A 20,014-nucleotide genomic window follows, 5' to 3' on the forward strand; every position below is an offset into this window, starting at 1 on the left:
AATCAATTTGAGTCACCTGCTGCAAAAAATAAATTATTTGGAAAATGTTGCAATTTATACAGAAGCTAAGAAGGAAGGCAAAGACGTGGGTTCCTCTCAAATATCATTTTTAAAAAAATTTTGTCCAGAATTAGCCCAGTCATTGCTTCCCTTCTCGGCTTTTCTCAAGCTGTCAAAAGAGAGCCAAACTTAGTTCTTGGTTCCTTCAGGTTTCTTGCTGGCTGCCAAATAATATGAGGCCCTTCATCTCCTCCCTGGTGTTGCAATCCTTCACAATTGCTTCATCCACCAACTGCCTCACGCCAACACTTTGCCTACTGTTTTCTTCTCCGTCTCTCCTTCCTGTGTGGCCACTTGGCCAGTTTGCCAGCAGCGGATTGGCCCAGAACAGCAGGCCGTCACGTGACCAAGTCCCAGCCTCTGCGAAGCACCCACGTCTGAATTTCCATGACGCACCTGCTGCCGTCACGTTGGCTCTCAAGTAAGTCAGTGGTCAAATCTTTTCCAAAAGTGGGTTTGACAGAGAACAGCTTAAATCACCAAAGATGTTGACAAATGCGCTGTTATCTAGGAAAGTGAGTAAAGCAACTCGTTTAAACGACAGGAACAGATAAGGCCCACCTCTTTGTCTCCTTGCCTTTTTACACTGATATTCTTGTGGAGACAAAGGGAAAGAATGGAAGGGAAACAAAGGCAAATCTTTAGTGCTGGCTGTCCCAGGGTTGATTAGGATGCTGATCTGTGTGGCAGGTTTCTAGGTTCTCACCCAACTTCTTGGCTGCTATTCAAAGGATTTAACAGTGCGCTTTGTAAATAGTGGTGTACAAAGCCGTTCTAAAAATAGTACATTTCCAGGGTCTGAATTGAGTGAGTGGAATGAGTGGCAATGACTGTTTTGTACAAGACAGATTACAAGCAAGTTACTCGATGGTACTTGATATGCAGGCTTATTCACATGCTTCCTCTGGCTTGGTTAAATAATGCAAACACATTTACCAACGTACGTGATCATTTTGTTTATTTGTGCTTTGGAGAACTCGTGTGTGTTTATGACTGGCAAATGTACATGTTCTATGTTCTGGCAATCAAACAAAGCTCTTGCGATGAGGTAAATAGCTGAGTTAAATAGTGGAGCCGACACTCCTGAGAATCGCTGATGTGACACTATGGTGGTTGTTAATGACAGGTTTCCTGCTGCGCTTTCTGCCCGAAAGGATTTTTGCTGAAGGTGGGAATCAACTAGAGGCTCTGATGACTAGGGGGACTGCTGGGTTTGGCTAAAATCTCTCTGGAAACCATGTGCGTGAAAGCTTGTGCTTCAAAAGTAATTTTTCACTGAGGGAGCTACTGCTCTTGTTCTTCCTCGCCCTGGCGCCTGTGGTTGGGCTGCGTGGGACCTCAGAGAGTAACACAGTCCTTGCTGTCGCCTACTGCAAAAGGCAGGTCAGAGGTACTTTTCACAGAAGACTCAGGCTCAGGGAGAGTCCCAACGGAACTTTAAATAAGAACATAATTACCTGAAATGAGATGCTGTGATGTGTTTGCAGTTGTTTGAAAGCAAAAGACACCCCTTCTATTTTCAGCTATAAGTGGTGCTTGCTCCTATACATTCTGAGAAGAGAAATGTTCTCTTACCAAAATGCAATATAATTATTTCTTACATAAATAGTTGTCTTTCCGGCAGTTTGGAGATGCTCTTTTTTAATATCAGTAACGATGTGGAAAATCTTAGATGAAGTCCTTGATTGTTCTGACAGGTCAGTTTCCTCATAGAAGTCAGAAACCGAGAATAGAGACAGCTCTTGAAGGAGTCAGACCAGGGAAATACATTAAAGAGGATTAAAAAAAAAAAAAAAAAACTCAGCCTGTCACTTTAGCAAACATTTCTCCTACCCAAATTTCATGCCTATAACTTGATACAGTCTTGGGTAGATTGGCTCTGACAGTCTGGAAGTGTACATTTTGACACTCCTCTCTCCCCTACTTCTGTATGACTTTGGGAAAGGTCCAAAAACCCTTTGACTCTCCAGTTTTCTCATCCATGAAATGGTTAGAATAATAGCCGCCTCACTGTGAGGATTAAATTAGGTAATGTAAGCAATGTTCTTGGCCCATGGTAGTAAATGGGGTGCAGTTAGACAGCATTCCTGGACATGGTCTCTCACCTGCCTAATAACATCCTAGTCTCCCTCAAAATAGGTATCATCTAATAGGCTGAACGCTATTCAAATGTCCAGTTCCTTTTGAAAACTACCACCCTCATCATTATTATTTTCCTGGTAGTTGAAGAATGAACAGTCCAGACACATTAAATCAGAAGTTCCTGGCATTTGCCTCTTTATCAGTATCTACCTGATAATGGGTGTTAGGGCTTACCTGGTGGCTCAGACAGTAAAGAATCTACTTGCAGTGTAGGAGACCTGGGTTCCATCCATGGGTCAGGAAGATCCCCTGGAGAAGGGAATGGCTACCCACTCCAGTATTCTTGCGTGGACAATCCCATGTACAGAGGAGCCTTGTGGGCTACAGTCCGTGAGGTCGCAAAGAGTGATACATGACTGAGCGACTAACACAATGGGGGTTAATTTCTCTTTGGAGCTAACGTAAACCATGATTCCAGCCATGGAATTTCCTCAATCTGGCTTTTATTTCTTATGCAAAGGAATTATGGTTCCCCCCCCCAATAGGTGGATATTTGCTTACATCCCTAGAGAGTCAGAAAAATGATACAGATTTCATTTCTTGTTTGATATTGAATTTTTTTCAAACAGATGAAAGACTATAACTGAGTAGACCATTGAAGGGCACACTGTCAAGTGTGAACAAAGTGAGCTCTGAAAGAGCCTAATGCAGTTATAGGGGGATGAAGGCCAGGTAACATCCTCAAAGTCATGGTCACAGCTAAAACACTTACCCACCATGTTTGTGAAGTTAAGAAGGGCATATGAGATGGCTCTATAAATGGAAAAATAAAACTGTGTAAAATAAAGTGTAGATGGTACCTCTGCTAGTGACTATTTTCAAGATTGGCTTTTAGTATCTGTGCTACAGTGTTCTATAAATTTATTCTACAAAGAAGATGGTTAGTGATCATCATCCAAAGTTAATTAAGTTCCTATAAATAAAATCTCAGCCAAACATGTGAAAATATTGGAATTGACCTTTTTTAAATAAAGCTTTCACATCAGTATACTTAAAAATCATATTGAAAAGACAAAGGATTTTGAAAAATGTCCAACTTTCATTTTCACTGGCCAAACTGAATTAATTCTTCTGTTTTCTCTTCAGAGGGGCACAATGTTGCCTCTAAGGGGCTTCTCTTCTCAAAGGGATAACATGTACAAACACAGCAACTAAAAGAATGACACTTTCAATTCATCTGAGATTTGTTTTGCTTTTCTGTTTTATTGTAAGCCTATCTGCTAATGTGCTGACCATGTTCTAGGCATTGAGAGGAATTAAAAGCTGTCACTGTGCTAATGGATCTTGTTGAGGGTGAAATGACTTTCATCTAAAAACTATTGTACTCAAGACAGTGTCCATAAGTCTCCAATTAAATTTAATCAACCGCTAATAATAATACCAGAGATCTACAAGGCTGTGTATGGTTAACAGCAGGTAGGCTGGTGTGGCAGAGAAGTGGAATTTAGTAAAGGTAGTAAATTTAGTAAAGGCTGTGGGCTAAATTATGTGCCCCCTAATTCATATGTTAAAGTCTAATCCTTATACCTCAGAATGGGACTGTATTTGCTATAGGGTCTTTAAAGAAATAATTAAATTAATATGAGGCCATTGCTGCTAAGTCACTTCAGTCGTGTCCAACTCTGTGTGACCCCACAGATGGCAGCCCACCAGGCTCCGCTGTCCCTGGGATTCTCCAGGCAAGAACACTGGAGTGGGTTGCCATTTCCTTCTCCAGTGCATGAAAGGGAAAAGTGAAAGTGAAGTCATTCAGTCGTGTCCAACTCTTAGCGACCCCATGGACTGCAGCCTACCAGGCTCCTCCATCCATGGGATTTTCCAGGCAAGAGTACTGGAGTGGGGTGCCATTAATCCAATGTGACTAGTATCCTCCTCAAAGGAGATTTAGGATGCAGACACACATAGAGGAGAGGTCATGTGAAGACACAGGGAGAAGACAGTTATCTGCAAGCCCTGAGGAGTGGTCCCAGAAGAAACCAGCTCTGCTGACCCCTTGATCATGGACTTTTAGCATCCATAATTGCAAGGAAATAAGTTTCTATTGTGTGAACCACACAGTCTGGGGTACTTTTTTTATTTATGGGAGCCTGGGTAGACTAATACAGTGGTCTTTGAGGATGAGTAAGATTTGTTTAGGTTGAGAGAAGAGGGCAAGTAGGTGCTACACTCCTCTCTTTCCTGTTGTTCTTATTTGGATTTTATTTTCCTTGTTTGTGTCCTTGTCCTACTATTAGGTGTAGAAGTTAGAAGATAGTAGGGAGAGGGAGATGGGAAAAGAATTTGGGATGGAAGAAATAAAATCAGAGAATGGATGAGACTGTTGGAGACCAGACTTGTGTTTTACTGAAGACCATCAGACATGCAAAAGCATCAAAAAGCAGCAACTGTAAAAGCAGTGAGCAGTTTTAAAACTAAAGAATAGCATTAAGAATAAGGAACTGTAGAGTGGTTAACAGGATTATCAAAAGTCTGAAATTTATCTGCACTCAATAAAGAGGTCTTTATTGCTTACTGGTGGCATCTTGTTAAGTTCAGCCTCTATCTTCTAAAGATAAATCCCAATATTATCATTATAGTTATGACTTATTTGATATTTATAACACCCCAGGGTTGCCTTCTTGCTACATTATTTTTATACTGTTGAAATAAATTTTTTTACAATGGATATAAATGATGTAAATATAATAAGGAAGCATTTATATCAATAGTAAAGACATGGCTGGGCTACTGAGTCAAATAGAACTTGTCACTCAGGTGATTCTCATTACCTATTAAATATTTCCCAGTGATTGAGGGGTTTTCAGTTGTGTGAAAACATAGTAGGGACAAACGCCAGTGTGTGAAGATAAAATGCTGCCTCAAATCTAAGCTATTACTCCAAACTCATATGTTCTTCCCTTGTGGCTCAGCTGGTAAAGAATCCACCTGCAATGCGGGAGACCTGGGTTTGATCCCTGCATTGGGACGATCCCTTGGAGAAGGGAAAGACTACCCATTCCAGTATTCTGGCCTGGAGAATTCCATGGACTATATAGTCCACGGGGTTGCAAAGAATCGGACACAACTGAGTGACTTTCACTTTCATATATTCTACCACCTGGACATGATTTGTTTTCAGTGCGTAATGTCAAGAAATCTGTATTTAAGTGGTCACATGCAAATTGTTGTTTCTTAAGGAAAGAGCCTATGTTTGGCCTAACTCCTTTGAGTACTTTAGTCTCAATAGTGACTTTAGAGAAATGTTTCTTTCACTATAATTTTGCAAGTTATGTTGGGGAGTGGGCAGGAAATAGAATTACTAAAGAAGGTTTTTATACTCTCATCTAAACTATTAGGAAAATATTTGGTGTGGAGAACATTTCTCCCTTCAGAACTCTTTTTTTGTTCTCCCAAGGACTAAAAGGGCTGGGTGACTTTAGAGCTCCCTTTAGGGCCAAGGGCCGTTTTCTGCACAAGAAGTACCAGCCACAGGCGGCTTACAGCCTCTGGGGGTCATGTCAGGCCCTGCTCAGCCTGCCGGCTCTGCCGTGTGTGCTCACCGTGGTCCACTCTCTGGTCCAGATTCACACTGTCTATGTATGAAGGGCTTTGATCTGGATACTCTGACCTTCAGTTTCTGGGCTGAAGTGGCACTTTAATCAGCTTCCTATAATCAGGGACAGTATTCTTTACTCTCGTGCCTGGCTATAGTTCCAGAAATTCCTGGCTGAGCATCTGCTTTCCCAGGAGAAAGAGGTGAGCATGTAAAACATGTGAGTACTTTTCTTTGTATTTCTGTCAATAGTAAAATGCTCAGTACACATTTAATGCATGCAAGAGAGAGAGGAAAAAAAGAAAAAACTAAAGAAGGACAGGGAAGGAAGAAAGAAGGAATAAATGTTGGTTCTTTGCACAATTAGAGGCTTCCCTGAGAGCTCAGTTGGTAAAGAATTCGCCTGCAATGAGGGAGATCTGGGTTCGATTCCTGGGTTGGGGAAAGCCCCTGGAGAAGGGGAAGGCTACCTACTCCAGTATTCTTTCCTGGAGCATTACATGGACTGTGTAGTTCATGGGACTACACAAACTCTCGCAAAGAGTCGAACACTACTGATCAACTTTCACTTTTGCACGATTGCTACACTTGGCAATGTGGTCTGCAGCAGTAGGAAAAAGCCAGCTAAGTTTCTGTACCAATTCTGTTTTTAATGTTCTCTTTGACCATTAGCCCCAACCATTATCTCCTCCTAGGGGTTTCCTTGGTGGTTCAGTGATAAAGAATCCACCTGCCAATTCAGGAGACGCATGTTCAATCGCTGGATTGGGAAGATCCCCTGGAGAATGAAATGGCAACCCACTCCCTTATTCTTACCTGGAGAATTCCATGGACAGAGGAGCCTGGCGGGCTACAGTCCATGGGGTCAAAAAAAAGTCAGACACAACTTAGCGACTAAACAAGTTACCTCTTAACTCATCCACTTCTGTAGAGAATTGTTTTCTCCATAGAAGGGTTGTCCCTGCCATCATATCACCAGACTCAAGGGATTTTCCAAGGGTAGGCAGAAACATTTCAGAGAACACAGCACGATGTCAAATTTAGGAAGATAAGGAAGGTCTAAAAAGTACACAGCCTGCCTTATTTATCCTAGTGATGTTGTTATTGCCAGATCCTGTGTTAATCCTAATGATTTACATTTTAGTTACCACAAGGCCTTACTTGCCCCAGAATATCTGAGTAATTTTCCCCAACTCTTTTCTTAGACTGGCCATTTCTCATATGAGAGGAAGGAAAAAGAAAAATAACACCCTACTATGTGGCAGATACTGGGCTGGGTACCTGTGGGAAACACATTTTGGAATGTCTACACAGCCCACAACGGTCCATTCAGCACGCTGCTCACCACGGGGTGAGGCCCTTTAGCCCTGTTTATGCTCAGTGTACACCCCCACAGCCCTAGCCACCCTCCACTGAGAGTGGAGGGAACTCTTGCCATAAGGTAAAGAATCAGATTTTCTTGTGAAACTTAAGAATTGGAGTTATGGATTCCTGCTACCTATGTTAGTGTCTCGGAAAAGGATACATAAGTCAGTCAGCTCTGTTGGTCTAGGGGAGAGAAAGTGAATTCTCACAAAAGGAGAAAAAAAAATCAAATACACAAAGAGAAGCTACAGCGGATCCTGACGACTTTTTATTTCTTGGTCACAACCTCATTATAAGGCTTAGCTGAATTCTTGACTTTAAGGACAATGGGATATCACTATAACCTTATAATTAATTTTTTCTGTCTCGTTCTCTCTCACTTGTTTCCTTAAGCCAGCTCAGGTTGGTTTCTATTACCTGAAATGTAAGGAATCCTAACCAATAAAGTGATGCATGTGCTATACCTCATTTAACACGATTTTCACAACAGATCTGTGACGTATTTTCTATCTCTGTTTTACTGATGAGGAAACAAGAATTAGTATAAAAGTTGCCTAGGCTTTATACTTCATGAATTTCCAGGATGGCATTTGGATTCAAGTTTTGTGGACTTCTGAACCTAATCTTTTCCCACTGGGCTCTTACTCCCTTGGAGGTGCTCTGACGGCTAGGGACATCTTCTCCCATGACCTCAGAAAGACCCTGACGTTTTGTAAACCTTAAGGTAACAAAGATTCCAAGGATTGCAATTGCCCCCGGCTCCTGATTCTCTGGCAGGACACCAGTTTCTGACTGTTCTGCCTGCCTCTACCCGGTGGGAACATGGACTGTGCATTCTTCTAGGGCTGGAGGAAACACTCTGAGGCTCCATGGGGAGCAGGATACCCCGCCCCTGTTCCCACAAAAGAAACAATATCAAGTCTAAAGGATAGTCTGTCAGGATTTGTTGTCTTCTGGCCCCTAAGAGTCAGCAGGGAGCTACAGCACTAGGCTCGTGCACTGCCTCCTGCATTAAGCTCAAAAACGCTCCTTCCACTAAACAGTTGGACCAGGATGAGTCAGTCTATTCTTTCCCTGGAACATAGGGTCCTTTTTCCTTCCACTGAAAGCTGTTTTCTGTTTCATTCGGTGATTAATTATTTGGAATTCATCATTCAGATCCTGTTGGGGAGGTGAGAATGCTGCCCATGTGGGACCTGTGGCAGGGAAGTGCTCTAGGACTCCTGTCTTGACCAAGGGCTTTGATACCTTGATATGGGCTTAAGAACCTGTTGAAGACATGGACATATTTCCCCCGTCTTCCTAATGACATGAGTGATCATTAAATGCCTATTTTGTGCTCAGAATGGGAATTATGATTCTCCCTCTGTGGACCCTGAGCCCACGTACTGAGACCAAGTTCTTGTTGAAATTCTCTCCCTCTGAGGCAGATTCAGTATCGCACCACAGAGATGATAATTGATTTTTTTTTTTTTTTCTTTTCTGTGTGATGATTTGATGATTGCTGTAACCACAGTTGCCTGGCCAGGGTTTGCAAAAGGGGAATAATAATTACAATTTGGAGATCACTCTGCACTCCCATCTTCACTTTCAGTTCCCTCTATCTATAAAGGTTTCCCTTTATCTTTGCCAAAACTTTGTTGGCTTAAGTGGTGGCCAGTTTAAGAATCTGGATTAGTTGTTAACGTTGCACTGATAGTTTTCTTAAGTACTTAGAAGGAGGGGTAAAGGAGACTAAGATTAATGTTAGGTTAATCTCACTTTAGTACTTGGTACAGAGTAGTCTCTGAATAAATGTTAAAAGGATGAATTACAATGATTATAAAACATTGAATAAAAATAGAATCTATGGTACATCACTATACTCAATGAGAGGTAGAAATAAAGAGAAGGAGAAAGAGGAAGAGAAAATTCTTATCTATAGAAAGGGATTAGATTAAAAAAAAAAAATCACTGTTTTGCAATCCCAGTGTAATATTTGGTTCAGGCAAGGATCATCAACAAATGCTAAAGCCACTGGGTGAAGGGTTATTAGGAAATAAGTTATTCACAAGTCTCAAAACATCAACTATCAGATCACTTATTAATTACCAAGGGGAAAGGATATCTTTGTAACAGAGAAATAGAGCAAACAACACTTTAACCATGCTGTTACTCAAAACATTACCAATAATGGGACAAAATGACGTTATGTCTTTCTTGGTATGCAGTTTGAAGTATGCAATGGTATCACCCTTTTTTTTTTTTCCCAAAAATATTTCAACCAAAGCTAATCTGAGAAAACTATCACACAAATTTAAAATGTTAGACCTACAAAATAAGCGACCTGAACTTTTCCCAAAAAAGTTAATCTCATGAAAGATGAACAAATTAGGGAGCTAGTTCTAGATTAAAGAAGCCAAAGAGACATAACTGACTCTAATGAGTGTAAGCTGAATAGATCCTAGAGCTTAAAAAAATGTTAGGAAGAACATTTTGGAAAAAATTATGAATAACAATTTGGAAAATTCATATACAGCATATACATTTCATGGTATTAATCAATATTAAACTTCTTATATGTAATAATGGTTCTGACGTTGTATAGAAGAATGCTTGTCTTACAAGATACATCATAAAATATTTAGGGGTGAAGTGTCATGATGTCTGTGATTTATTTTCAAATGGTTCAATAGTAAAATTATACAAATAGTGCACACACACTCTAGTGTGTGTGTGAGAGAGAGAGAGAGAAGAAGAGAGAAAGAGAAAGAAATTGGTGCAAAATGTTAACAGTTGCTGTATCTAAAGTGAAGAGTATATGTTGATTGTACTGTTCTTTCAACTTTTGTGTTGAAGGATCTTTAAAGTCTGATGTTCAGACTGATTCTGAGAAACAATCTGGAAGAAAAAATTTCTGGCTAAATAAATTGGGGAAACAAGGCACTACTCTCTCTCTCTCAGAGAATCACAATGAATATTATTAGCATGCTCAAGTTCTGAGGAAGGAAGTGTGTTTAATATTGTTTAATGTCACAATTCCTAAACTTATTTGATCACAGAACCTCTTTTTAAAAAACATTACCCCCATTAATTTCCTCAGAAGCAAATGTTCCCCAGAATAGACAGAGAAATCCTGATCCAACTTTATTTAACAAGGAAAGAAATAGAGACTCAGAATAGTTGATTTTTTTCAAGGTCACAGTGGAAGGGATGAGCCAAGAACTCAGGTTAGGAGAAAGGTGATACAAAGACAGTGATTGGTGGCATACACAGAGAAGGAAAAAAATGTTTCTTACAAAGATCATGCTAATTGAAATAGTTAATGCCATTTCAACCAGCAAAAGCCCTGTATTTTATCCCATTTATACAAGTTCTACATATAGGATCTGTTTTGCAAATATGACACCTTTGTTTATAACCATGTTATTTGCTAATATCGTACCATGCACGAGAAAATGAAATGCCTTATATATATGATGCAAATCTAAGTTTCATTCTGTTATATGGACTAAATATTACATGGAATTGTGATCAAATCAGCCTGTCTTAAGTTACACTGTTTACTCTATCAGTTGTGATAGGCTAAGGGGGAAAAAACTGCCATGTTCCGTCGCTTTATAAGCCAACCGCATTAAGAACATACATCTGCTTTAAAACTACACAATTTCTTTTCTAGTGCCCAAGCAGATTTGCTCTGGGCTCCAGCAGTTATCAAACCCGGCTCTGTCTCTGATGGCTGCAGTTTGCATTCAGAGCGTGAGCACAGCCCTGGTGCAGGACGGGCAGTCTCAGGCAACAGATGTCAACTCCCTTGTAAAGGCGCTGCTCTGCCTCACAACTGGCAAAGAGAACTGAAGGAGTTCCCTTCCCTTTATGGCTTTTATCTCTCTGGTTATAAGGGATGGTGCTTAGAGGAGGCAATTCTTGAGCTATAAATCCAGACAGCAAATAAAGCAAGGGGAGAAGGAGGAAAATTACAGTGTAAGAAGTTTCCTTTGTTTACTATGTTTAATTGGGATTCCACACATGAATGAAGAAGAGAAGAGGGTCTCTCTCCTAGAGTGACTAGGAAGGGGAAAAAGGTGGGTTTCCCTCTGTCTGCTTGCTTTTTAATGTGCAAATTAGTCAGAGCCTTTCCCAGCCTGAGAGAGTTTGTAGTTTTGAGTCCAAGGCCAGTGTCTCAGCGGGTGCTCAGTAAATATTAATTGAAGAAGATGATGGCTTTGAGGAGTGGTCTTAATTATATTCTCTCAGGCGCAGCCCTATAGATGCACACAAAGGTCACTCTGTCTCTTGCCCCAGGCACTACCCGAGTGACCCCTTCAGCTAATGAGAGAGGTCTTGTTCTCTCATTTGTCTCCTACCTCATCTGCAGTTCCATTCCCAATCCACCCTGTGGTCTGTGCTCAGAGCCTGATGAGAACAAAAAGTCAAAAGTAGAAATAACAGCTGCCGCAGCCTCACTGCTTGTGTGGTCTTTCTCCACTGGACTCAGCACAGTCCTCTCCTTGGGCTGGCAGCAAGGGGAGGGGGCTGAAGGAATCCGCTGGAGAATTGGGTGGGGGCTGCCAAAGGGAATCCGGTGTGGTGGGTTGTGTTATCGTTTCCAGCAACTCACACTCCTTCTAACAGGATTATACAACTTGCAATGCCTCCTGAGGGGGAGTACACAGTTTTGATGTCAGGCTTGGACTTGTGAGTACTCTGGCTAACGGATTGTGGGTAACCTTGACTATGCCTCCTTCAAGTGAAAGCTCTAAAGCTGCTGTGAACCGAATGTTTGTCCTCCTCCCCCAAAATTCATTGAAGCCCAAACGCCCAGTGTGATGGTTTTAGGAAGTGATTAGGTTGTGAGGGTGAAGGCTTCATGAATGGGATTAGTGCCCTTATAAGAAGAGACATGAGATGACCTCCTTCTCTCAGCTGTGTGAAGATGCAATGAGAAGACAGATATCTATAAGCCAGAAGGCAGACCCTTACCAGACACTGAATCTACTGGTACCTTGCTCTTGGACTTCCCAGCCTCCAGAACTAGGAGAAATAAATGTTTGTGGTTTAAGCCGCTCACTCTATGGTATTTTTGTTATTGTAGCGTTAACTGACACACACCGATTCATTGTATATTTCCATCAGCTCTCTTGCTGTTTTCTTTTTGCCGTAAGAATGGCATGGCCAAAAAATGGACTCTCTTTCAGCCTGGATCTGGAATGAAGAAAGCACAAAGACAAGGCTGGTGCACATGTCTTCTTCATTACAGATCCCAGAAAAAGCCTTTGTAGTTTTAACTAAAAATTAAATTGGGGGGTTGTTTGTATAGCAGCAGAGCTGACTGATTCATGCCATTTGAGTGGAGTAGGAAAATGAAGTTAGTGACTAGACTGCTCCATCAGTACTGGTCTTTACCTGTCAAGCTGCCAACCTGTGATGAATAATAGAAGCTCCCTCAGCCCTTGTGCCTGCTGTTTTGACACTGCCCCCACAGCCTCCTTGAACTAAATGAAGTTGTATGGCATACCATTCCAACTGCCAACAGATCAAGGAAAGGGCTTCTTTGTGAGGGTGCGCTTCTCCAAGGTTAGAGAAATCCTGGCTTTCTCCAGAGACCTGCATGAAAGGCATTGTATCTTTCATTTCTCTGAACTGCAGTCCAGATTTGCCTTAGTACCTCCTCCAACACTGCAGGTACCAACAGCCTTCCAAGAGGAGCAATGGGGCCCATGGTAGAATAGCATGACAACATGGATAACTTGGACTCATTTGTGCTTTGCATTAGTATTTACGTGCTTTCCCCAAAGCATTTACCTAATGTAAATGTAATACTATAACTAAATACTGACTTAGACTAATGTCCTAAACAGAGAATAACTGAAAAATGAAACATTTATGAATTTGAATTGAGTTATAACTTTGTGTTTATTTAGGGATCATTATTTGTTGGTTTATGTTATGCTATGCCTTTATAAAGATGGTTGTATGAAAATACTGAAGCATACAGCCTCTTTCAGGAACTCTGTAACTATAAAATTCTCATACTCTTGCTAAATTTAATCAGATTGCATATTACCAATAGATTTTGATAGCAATCATAAAATAAGGAATTCAAACCAACAGATGATTATAACTGACAACAGGAATGTAACTGTGAACTTTGAAAATATGCTAATGCTTATCTCTGTATAGAAATATTAGCCTAAATTCTTTCTATGACATATGCCTATGTGTTTATAATCTATTTTTGTATAGAGTAAAAAAAAAAATCAGTTCCAAAAATATCACTCTCCCCTTTGACATTTATCAGTGATAGCAATAATGTCAGGGAACATTAGTATACTGAAGGAATACAGAGATGCTGGCTAAAGCATACACTTGGGTTTTACTTTAAAAGAATTTGATACACATCCTGAACACTGGCCTAATTTTTGCTTTAGATCAAATTCCTACATACTGGGTGGTGACTATGTTGGGTCTTGAATCTGGTCCTATTCATCTTTTTAGGCTCAGGAACTTGCATAAAACCCACTAAATAAGAGGGTCTTAAACAATAATTTGGATAGACAGATGGTTGGGTGGTGGATAGAAGAATAGATAGCTGAGTCTCCTGTCCTCCTCAAAGATAAGACAAAAAAAGTAATCATATTGATGTTAATTTAAGGAAGAAGGCCATGCATTCTTTTAATATAAATAAGGTAAATCCAAATTAATATAAATTAAACTGTGATAATTATTATCATAGTGATAGCTTACGGTGAACAATGGATTTGTGATCTCTGAAGATTTAGCTTCGGCACCAGGGACCAGGCTTGATCACTCAAGAGCTTTTGTGTAGCAGAGTTTTATTAAAGTGAAAAAGGGACAGAGAAAGCTTCTGACATAGATATCAGAGGGGGGACCGAGAGTGCCCCCATTTACTAGTTTTATGGAGGCCTTATGTACTTTTACTGGACCCACTCTCACAACACACATCTCACATTAACAAGATTAGAACTAACAATAGAAAGGTCTTATCAGACCCACTCCCACAATACACAGTCTTAAGACAGCAAGATTAGTCAGAAGGTTCTTGTTAAGGAGAAACATGTCCTTGAGCAAGATACATTGTTATATTGACTAAGACAAAGCAATGTAGAAAAAAAGTTTGTCCTTTTCTTCTCCTTGAGAGCCCCTTTCTCCTCCTCAGGAACCCTGGACTTATCAACCTACCTAGGAACTGACTCTCTCAATAGTAATAAATTAGAATGTTCGTCTGAAGGCATCTTTTGCTTTAAGTGCTCCTGGAGGCTCAGCAGTGATGAGTAATTTTCTTCATGCCCTCATTGGTTTTCCTTGAGAAGCTTTCCACAGCAACCCCACAGTAAGATATAAATAAGACTTCATCATGTAGGGGGCATGTGTTTTAGAGTTCTTGTTACTCTAACATATAGACAACAGTTTCTGTCTTATTCCTGCAATGCCTTTTATAAGGAAGAACAAGGAACTTCAGATGGGAGTATGATTTTCCTGGTGAGATTTGATGAGATCTATAGTTGTCTTAATGACTGGTTGGTTGTCATAACCCTTAGACCCGTTAGGTTTTAGTCATGACTATTTGTTTCATCCTTGTTAAAAAATTCTAACTTCTTGCTCTGTGCATCCTTTCTCCTCCTAAGTTCTTTGATCATCTTTGAGATCTTTACGATAATTACTCTGAATTCTTTCTCAGGTAGATTGCCTGTCTCCACTTCCACTTAGTTCCTCTGGGGTTTTATCTTGTTCCTTCATCTGGAAGATATTCTTCTGCTGCCTCACTTTGTCTAAGTTTCTGTTTGTATTTTTGTGTATGTGGTGGGTCAGTTATGTTTCTTAACCTTGGAGAAGTAGCCTTCTTTGTAAGACATCCTATGCGTCCCAACAGTGCACTCCCCTCTCATCACCCAAGCATTGTGTTCTCGGGGTTCCCCCTAAGAGGGCCACGTGGGTCCTTCTGCTGTGGCGGGCTGATTATGTGGGCATTCTGGTAGGCTTGGTTGGACCCTAGTGTGGTTGGCTGCCAGGTCCTGTCTTGTGCAGATGCTTTTGGCTGCTGTTTAGCAGGGCCTGGTCATGAGGCAGCTGGCTGTAGAACCCTGGAGGGCCCTGGGGCTAGTGCTGGCTCACTGGTGGGCAAATTCAAGGTCCTGAAGACTCTGGGGCTGTTGCCTACCCACTGGCAGGTGAAGCCAGATCCTGGGGTAAGTGTCAGTGTAGTGACAGACAGAGCCAGTTCCTGGAGTCTGACTGCAGGACCCAGGGATCCCAGAGCTCATTTCACATCACTGTGTGTGTGTATGTAGGCTGGGTGGTGTTTCTGACACAGTAGGGTGTGGGGTCCAGGGAATCCCAAAAGAAATCAACCCTGAATATTCATTGGAAGGACTGATGCTGGAGCTCCAATACTTTGTTCACCTGATGCAAAGAGCTGACTCACTGGAAAAGACCCTGATGCTAGGAAGGATTGAAGGCAAAAGGAAACAGGGGCAGCAGATGATGAGATGGTTAGATAGCACCATCAACTCAATGGACATGAATTTGAGCAAGCTCTGAGAGATAGTGGAGGACAGGGGAGCCTGGCGTGCTGCAGTCCATGGGGTCACAAAGAATGGGATAGGAACTGTCCCACTTAGCAATGCTAAGTTTGGGGGATACAGAGATGAAAAAGACATGCCTTACCATGAAAGAACTTGTAAGGGGAGAGGAAGACAAGTAAGTGAAAAAAGGCAAACAAAGACAAAGTGAGTGTGACATTTAAGAATTAAAAAACTGTGAATGTAAGGAGGAGGAAGACAGTGATACTGAGTAAAAATATCAAGCAGAGACAGCAGCAAGCTGGGCCTTGGAAAATGAGTAGAAATTTCCCCACTAAAAATGGGATAGTGGGAAGGGTGGTTTTCCAAAAACAGGGCAAGTATGAGCAAAGGCACAAGTTGTAATTGCACAGCTTATTTCATTCATCTCTTCACCTAGTTGGAGCTCATAAATTGCTCTAACCTCAGAGAAGAGGGACTAATATGGTGTACTAATAGCACTGTATGAAGGAGGCAGGTGGCGGAGAGAGGGGAGGGAAGGAGTATGGCAGAAGAAGAAACTAGAAAAGTAAGTTGGGGCCAGCCCATGAAAGCAGATGTTGTTTCATTTATTTGAATGAAATGTATTCTGTACTTCCTGTGAGAAGGATAAGACAGCTGAATTTTAGGGCTGACATTCACTTATATAGTTATAAAATAATACAAGTTGACATTAAGTTGAAGAAGTACTGTCATGTGACTTCCTGCCGTACACCAGAGAAAATCATAGCAGTAAAATAAGTGTTTAGTGAGCCAATACACTTTAGATTCTTTTCCAAGCCTCCCTAGGCAGCTTTGGACAAAAATGAAGGAGAAAAAAAAAAAGAGAGAGAGAGGAAGAGGATAAGGGGAAAAGAGAACTGGAGGGGGTAGAGAAGGGGAGGAGAGAAAAGGAGGAGAAAAGAAGAAGGGGAAGACCAGCAACTCTGTTCTCACACTGAGGCAGTCTTAGCAGGGAAGGGAATCCAGAGTGATCACACTGCTTTTAATGAGCCTTTGATACTGCACACCTCACCAGGAACATAAAATATGGTTTCTCCAATCAGAGGTGGAGTTTTTTTCAGTTTTTTTTAGAGATGTATATTTTTTACTCTTGCTAGCCTTAAAGGGATGTGAAACATGATCACCATTCTCCAAGATAGGATTTACCTGAGACTGGCTAGAAAATGTCTCAGTATGGAATTCATCTCCTCTTCATTCCTCAGAGAAGGAAACCAAAAGAATCTTCTTTAAAGAACAGCACCAACAACAGCTTATAAAGTGACAACGTGGAAATTTGAAAAGCTAGATTAAAGCTAGGTTTTTAAAGCTGGATTATGCATAGCAATGGATCAAATCTGTTTTATTAAGAGAGATTAATATGTATTGTCTGAAAGGATCAAGTACCAAGAAAGGGAATAGGCTCCCTGTATTTATAGCTGGTGGTCAGCTGCCATGATGACTGTGAAGACCAAGGTGATAGAGGGAGAGTTCTGTTTTGGGTCAAGGTCATCTGAAGAGGACAACTAAAGAGGAAAATATTAATAAATCAGAGATCTGGCTTCCATGGGTTGCTGCCCAGAAGAATGGGAATAATGTTTGTATGAAGTGCTTGCTGGTGAGCAAAGCAGAGTCATTTCCTTCTTTGTGACAGGCGGTTGTGTGACACACAGGAGAGCATACCTGTTATTCATAGTAGTAAGACTGGTTTATCTGCAGAACTCTTAATGTGTTTGAATTGCAAAAGAAATTGCACTTACAGACTGTATAAATGAGAAACGCACCTCAAAGTGTTCATGCAGATTTAGAAGTAAGGCTTGAGACGCCAGAAAGAAACAGTGACATTAACGTGGTGTATTTAAAAGAGATGAAATCCAAGGGAATTTGCCAGATCCAAGAGGAACTCCTCTGTGTTCTATCCAAGCTGAACATTCCATTTTTACAAGGGCTCCTTTGTTGTCATGTTTATACACAGACTAATAAATGCTTGACCTTTTTTAGTGATGAAGGAACAGTCTGTGCCTCAGGAGCATATTATTTCAAGAAGCACAAATGAAGAGAAAGTCCAAACCCCTCTGGGACAGATGGACTAAATATTTTGATATTGGAACCACATGGAGAAGGGCAGGGATTAGGAAACAGAATGGAGCACTGATAAGGGAACCTGGAAACAGCATCAGTCTTCTCAGATGTTTCAGGCACTCTAGGTATGTATGGAACTGGAGAGCAGCCTCACGTGAGGAGGGGATCGCAGTGAACTAGACTTTTACCTTGATGTATAGTAAATATGGACCATAAATGAGAAACATATTTGTGGTCTGGCAAAGTGTTGATTTCTCAACTTTTGGGTTCTGTATAAAAATCACTAGTGTTCATCAAGCATTTACTGCCTAGCTTGAACTAAGAGCTTTATATGAATTATTTAGTCATCACATTAACTTTATGAAACAGGCACTATTATTTCCACCCCAATCTTTTTTCTTTTGTAAACATTGAGGTACAGAGAGGGTAAGCAACCTCTGAGAGTCATAGAGTATTGGAGCGACTTTGAACCCATTTAGACTGATGCTCAGATCCCAGTGCCTCCCAGTGACTTTGGCATCATTAGATTCTCATTTGCCTCCCTCCTCTGATGCTGCGTTATTCCCCACTCCCTATTCTAAATAAAAACTGCTGCTAAATTAAGGGTGAACTTCAGATCATCCATGGTACCTGTGTAGTTGCCCTTAAAGTACCCCCACATATTTGTGTGTCTTTGAAACAACAAATCCAAATGCAGTCATTACAGTGGTGCTGGGGCATGCTTAGAATGTGGCATTTTACCATTTCTTACTCAATGTCGTTGCTAGTATTATACTGTTAAGACTCATTTTGAGAAGAGAGAATACTAATCAATGGTGAGGGTGACAGAAAGGTTATTTTACAAATTAAAAATAACATGACTTTTGATTCAAAAAGTCTTCACTTTGGAGGGTCAGAGACGAGTGATGAAATGTGGGATTCTAAGCACAGAGCTGAAACCACGGGTATCTAAAATGCAGCGGAAAGAAGCAATGAAGATGTGAAAACCCTAAATAACATGAAGCGATTGGCCTCGCTGTTGGGCGTAATGAGCACTCAGTGCCACACAGTTCAGAGTTCCCAGCCCCTCTGAGACTGTTCACCGAGAGCAGTGTCCAGGCAGAGTGGTGACCGTTCTGCTCAAGGACAGCAAGGTGTTGGGGTCGCGGGGGGGGGAGGGGGTGGTGTCCACCCCACCCTGAGTCAAGACCCACCTGGCCTCAGCATGATCCCCTCCAGGAACCTCAGAGCTCAAGCCTTGACTTGACTTCCTCCGTTCTCTCTTTACCCAGCTTCTGTTTTCAGAAGCAATTGGATAGATAAACTCGTTTATGTTGAAAAGTTTAATGTGTGACTCTTCCAAGGGGAGTTGGTTTTAACAGAAAATCAACGCTCAGTACAAAAGTTGCAACAAGGTCTCAAATTTAACTTGCTGTACCCAGAAGTGTGAAAAACAAAAGGTAGCTTTTCTGATTTCCAGAAAAATTCTAATCTTTCTTCCCTAGCTTTCCCCACACTGGGCTATGGGGGAAGAAAAACAAAACAAACTTAAAATTGCCATTTAACGCCATTTTAGTCTCTTCCAGTTTCAGATAGTCTTATTTTGAATAATTATTCAGTCACTACAATTTGCTACCTTCATTAGTTTTCTGTTGCTGCTGAAAAAATTAACGTAACTCTAGTGGCTTAAAACAGTACAGATCTATTATCTTACAACACAGAAGTCTGAAATGGGTGTCATTAGGCTACATTCAAAGTGTTGGCAGGGCTGGTTCCTTTCTGGGTCCTCTAGGGGAGAATCCTTTACTTTCCCTTTTTCATATTGCATGGATGATGTCTCTTTTCTTCCATTTTCAAGGCCAGCAACAGCAGGCGGAATTCTTCCATCTCTTCCTTCTGCCCTGACTCTTCTCTCTTTATTCCACATTTAAGGACTCTTATATTACATGAGGGCTTCCCTGGTGGCTCCATCAGTAAAGAATCCTCCTGCAACACAGGAGACCTGGGTTGGGAAGATCCCCTGGAGGAGTAAATAGCAACCCCCTCCAGTATTCTTGCTTGGACAGTCCCTGTACAGAGGAGCCTGGCAGCCTACAGTCCACGGGGTCGCAAGAGTTGGACACGACTGAGTGACTAAACCACCAATCCAGGATAATCTCTCTACTTTAAGGTCAGTTGATTAGCAACTTTAATTCCATCTGCCTTCTTAATTCCCTTTCCTGTCTACCACACCACCCTTTCCAACTTGTTTCTCTCTTTCTCTTGTTGTTCCTTCCTAAAATGGTGCACACACGCATCAGGGGAGGGAATAGAG

The 20,014-nt window shown here is 41.2% G+C and overlaps 1 protein-coding gene across 9 annotated transcripts in view; it reads left to right on the forward strand.

Annotated features, from left to right (window-relative positions):
- Nucleotides 1-20,014, forward strand: part of JADE1 (jade family PHD finger 1) — a 502,176-nt gene that overhangs the window by 292,818 nt on the left and 189,344 nt on the right. For 4 of the 9 annotated variants that reach the window (XM_081538244.1, XM_081538243.1, XM_081538242.1 and 1 more), the window contains one exon: nucleotides 363-481. The gene's annotated coding sequence lies outside the window, so the exon portion shown is untranslated. Of the gene's footprint in view, nucleotides 1-209; nucleotides 482-19,415; nucleotides 19,871-20,014 lie in introns of those variants that run through there. The other 5 variants (XM_081538240.1, XM_081538239.1, XM_081538237.1 and 2 more) reach the window with 3 other exon arrangements.

Source organism: Giraffa tippelskirchi, chromosome 11 (genome assembly GCF_054371585.1).
Source record: "Giraffa tippelskirchi isolate mGirTip1 chromosome 11, T2T-mGirTip1v1.2.pri, whole genome shotgun sequence".
Taxonomy (NCBI): Eukaryota; Metazoa; Chordata; class Mammalia; order Artiodactyla; family Giraffidae; genus Giraffa; species Giraffa tippelskirchi.